General features: G+C 43.8%; 1 pseudogene; it reads right to left on the bottom strand.

Annotated features, from left to right (window-relative positions):
• Nucleotides 1-988: 988 nt before the first annotated feature.
• Nucleotides 989-1,697, bottom strand: LOC132767183 (cholinephosphotransferase 1 pseudogene; annotated as a pseudogene).
• Between the last annotated feature and the right edge of the window lie 2,942 nt (nt 1,698-4,639).

Raw genomic sequence — 4,639 nt, 5'->3', positions numbered from 1 at the left:
CCATTCCCTTGTCCGGATGGTAACTATTGTTCAGCAGCTTCAGGTAACAGTGTAGTAACAGTGTAGTAACAGTGTGGTGGCGCAGTGGGTTAAACCACTGCACTGGCAGGACTGAAGACCAACAGGTCACAGATTCAAATCTGGTGAGAGCGTGGATGAGCTCCCTCTATCAGCTCCAGCTCCTCATGTGGGGACAGGAGAGAAGCCTCCTACAAAGATGGTAACACATGAAAACATCCGGGCATCCCCTGGGCAACATCCTTGCAGATGGCCAATTCTCTCACACAAGAAGCAACTTGCAGTTTCTCAAGTCACTCCTGACAACACAAAAAAAGTGTGGTAAAAACAGAATTAAAGTAATGCAAATACACTAAAATGGCCTTTAAAACTCCTGGTTCTGCCTTCCATTGACTCTTGACATCAAAACATACTCGGTATCTTATCAAATAGAAAATGTAAAGCAGTGGTTCCCAACCTGTGGTCCCCGAACCACTAATGATACCTGAGAACTAAAATGTGGTCTGCAATATAACTCCCAAGATGCCATGACACTGAGCCAGGGCAGTTCAATTTCAGTGTTGATGCAACCTGTGTTTTCAAATCAAAAAGTATCCTGGTTTACCATGGCTGACTTTAGAGCAAAGCTGACAGCAGCTCTGCACCAAGAATGGTGGGAAGGGGAAAGAACAGGAAGGAGGACCAGAGAAAAAAGGAAGAAAAGGAGGAGGAGCCTTTCGTGTGGAGCCTGCCTCTTCCTGCCTGAACTCACGGTGCAAAACGCCAGAGACAGAGCCCCGGGAGCCTGGGTGAGGCACAGCCCACTTCCCTCCCTCCCTCCTTCTTACTTTCTTTCCTTCCTACCCTCCTTCCTTATTTTCTTCCTGGCCTCCCTTCTTTCCTTCCTTCCTCCCCTCCCTCTCTCCCTCCATCTCTTCTTGCTTGCTTGGTTGGTTGCTTCTCTCTCCTTCATTCCTTGCCCCATCCTCTCTCACACCCCATCCCCTTCCTTTCTTGCTTCCCTCCTTCCACACATTATCCCAGCAACAGGGAACATTTTCAACCTCGGGTCTAACATAGAAATCTTTGCATCCTGCATTGCTGTTCCACCAAATGCAGATAACAAAAGGAGACTCATTATGGCATCATTATAGCTATCCATACTTCAGTGGCATCAACTTTGCGAAATTTCAGCATGCCTGATAACATAGGTTTGCCAATGAGCACAATAAAAGAGGAACATCCCATTAAATGAACAGAAAAACAGCCAGTCAGGATTTGTTCCAAGGTGAACTACTATGCAGGTCTGATACCAACAAAATCTGTGGAAATTGAGTCATAGCCATGGTCAAAGAATTCTCCAAATGAGAGCTGCTGTTGCTTTTTCCTGTTTGCTTCCCATCAATAACATTCAATGACTGGTAAATAAAGAGTCCTAATGTACACAAAAGGAACAACCAAGAAGAAGCCTGCTCAGTGGCACTGGGGCAGTCAGCAAGGAGGGCCATCAAGGGGAGGCAGTTGAGGGTCACGCTGCCAAGGGTGATGGTGCTGGGAGCCAGCCAGGGTGCGGTGCACTCCACCACCCAATCCCAGTAGCGCTGCAAGGGGGGTTCCAGCAGCAAGTACCCCAAGGTGGCTTAGCAGTACTGCTGCAGGTGCTTCAGCTACACCATGCTCAACAACTCGAGCAGTGCCATAGCAGCAGAAGCAGAGGCCTTGAGTCTTGCCTTCATGGAGCCCGATAGGCTGCTCCCTCCTGCTTCCCTCCCTCGATCCTTTTTTCCTTCCTTCCTTCCTTGATCCCTTCTTTCTTTCCTCTCTCCTTCCCTCCATCTCTCTCTGTATTCCTGAATTATGACTTTTCCATGTGAGAGGCCAAAAGCTTCAAACCTCCTTTGTGGCTATCTGTTTCCCAAGCCTAGTTATATTCCCTGGGTATTTCTCATTGCAACCTACCAATTTATCTTTAGAACTGCTCCCTGCCCCTCGTAGTCAACAGAGAATTAAATACCTTCGGATCACAGGTGTCTAAAGTCAGAGGGTTAGATCAGACTAAATGTAGCTCTTATTAAGCAGGTCAGGAAGAGCCCAGCTTTCAATTCCAAAGTAAAGGGTGTGTTATTTATTTCTTGGTTGCCTGAAAACTACCTGTAACTAGAAGTGTTCAAAATGGCTGAAATCCAATTAGTAATTCATTTTGAAGATTTGGATGGCCCCTGCTTTGATTTGTAAAGATTCAGAGGGGTCATATTTGTAATTACTTCATTAAGATTTGTTCCATTAGTGGCAATGGGAAAAATCTGAGGCTTCTTTCTCTATAATTTTTATAGCTACCAGGATATAGCTATAGACAACATTTATGACTTTAAGCCTGTGAACTTTCACAACATTTCGGTCATCCACTGATTTTTTTGGAATTTTAAAAAGGTTTTACAAATGCTTTTTAAAAACTACAAGAGGTATCTCCTTGAATTTCTGCACAATGAGACAACATAAGCAGGGCATCAATCCATAATCTGAATCTCTGAATTACAAAATGGAGCTCCGAAGCTTTGCACACCCCTAACTGTAACCCACCGCAAACAGTCCAGTTACTTATCTGAACCATCCAAAATAAATCTACACTGCCAGTATCTTGTGAATAAAAGTAAACTGTATTTCCAGAGTGGAATTAAGCACAAAATTACACATACTTATGTTTTGTTGTGGATGAGTGCAAAGGGCTATTTTGTAGACCCTATCATTCCTTTCAAAACTGCCCAATCACTATGCAAGACCTTGAGGCACTGCTATTCACATGATTTGGCAGTGCAAAGAGCAGTGGTTCTCAACCTGTGGGTCCCCAGGTGTTTTGGCCTACAATTTCCAGAGGCCCTGGCCAGTTTACTAGCTGTTTGGATCTAGGAGTTGAAGGCCAAAACATCTGGAGACCAACAGGTTGAGAACCACTGGCCTAGAGAAAAGAGGCAGAGAACCAAACACGTGAAGATTAACACTCTGCATACCTAGATCCTGGTTCTTAGGAAAACATATATAAGCAAATTTATATAATCATAATTACATAATTGATAATGATACTTTGAAATGTTGCATACGGAGAATACAAAATTGTTCCTGGATATATTGCACCCAGGAACTCATTTGCACAGTTTTGTATGAATAAGAAGTCAGCCAATTCCACAGGGTTGGGTACCATTTTTCCAGTTGGCCAAGTGCTTGTCACATGCTTAAAGGGAATGTGATCCAAGACAGACCTATTCAAAGACATGGTCCCTGAACCAGTCCCAATCCCAGTACCTGAGCAATTCCAGTCCACTGACAGTTGGGATGGGGAGATAAATAATTGTGTTTAATGGGCACAAATATGGTTCCTTGCACAAAATATAACTGCAACTCCTCCACATTAGAGAATCTGAGAAGCACTGCCTAAGGGAAGTCAAACTCTCTCCAGTCTATGGTCATGCCATAATTCCAGAATAAAGTTAAAACTAGGTGGGGTTAAAGCCCATCTGGAGTACCAGGTATTGCTCCATAGAGGAATGCAGAAAACAGATGTGAAGACATCTCACTCCCATGCTTACAGCTGCTGTCTTTGTTCCCCAGGGTGCGGCTGTGCTGGTTACTGAAAATTGCCAGTTTTGAGTAAAGATAACAAGGGGAATAATCCTGCAAGGCAGTTCTACATGGACACTCTGATGTAATTTGAAGCTGGTTCGAAAGTAGGTTGTCCACAAAATGTACACCTCCAATGTGCACTACAATGTTCATCAAACCGGAAACTGCACATTAAAAAACTCAACAGAAAGTTTGGAACAAGCCAGCTAATATGCTGCAGCTGACCAGAGTATATCACATGCAGGGCTCAAAAATAGGACTAAAAGCACTTGTCAGGAAACCACTAGCACTGAAGCACTTCAACATTTCAGAAACACAGCTGGCTGGAAGGCAAACAATTATTTGCTTGGGAGAGGAAACCACATAATTCCCATAGGAACTCTCACTTTCCACCCCTTTGTTCTCATTTCCTGTGCCCTGCCACGACCCAGTGCTGATCCCAAATGAACATGGATATGCACATCAGTGCTTTTCAAAAGACTGGTTAAGAAAAAAAAACCCACATTTTCAATGGCTGTTTAGCAGCAGATATTTCAGTTCCTGGGTTTGGATCCAATCCGTATTTAGTGGATCCTATAGCCACCATCCCAGCCTCAAACCAGTTTCTGGGGCATAGCAAAACTGTTTTGTTTCAATCTACTTTCAAACTGGATTATAGTGTTGTTGTAGCACTGCCTACAGTGCTCACCATTGCAAGGAAAGTAGGCTGGAGATGGGAATTCAGTGTGTTATTTCCGATCATGGATTGGTGATAGCAGAGACCCCCTCCCTCAACTGGAGAGAAAGGGGATGTGCAGCAGTGGGCCTCCATGGGTCAAAATGTACCCTACTATAGTACACCCCCACACACAAATACTATTCTGAGTACTAGGATACAAGATGGTTTGTAGGGTAAAGCTGTGAATAATTGTTCATATTTGTGGGTACTTGTATTTTGTTTGTTTGTTTTTAAAATTGAACAGAGGCTGTGCTCACTTACTTGACATAATAGAAACCTGAAGAGTCTGATAGTCAGGCACAACTT

The sequence above is a fragment of the Anolis sagrei genome, chromosome 1 (assembly GCF_037176765.1).
Source record: "Anolis sagrei isolate rAnoSag1 chromosome 1, rAnoSag1.mat, whole genome shotgun sequence".
Classification (NCBI taxonomy): domain Eukaryota; kingdom Metazoa; phylum Chordata; class Lepidosauria; order Squamata; family Dactyloidae; genus Anolis; species Anolis sagrei.
Note: the sequence above shows the minus strand (reverse complement) of the source record. Positions and strands in the feature narration are given on the sequence as shown.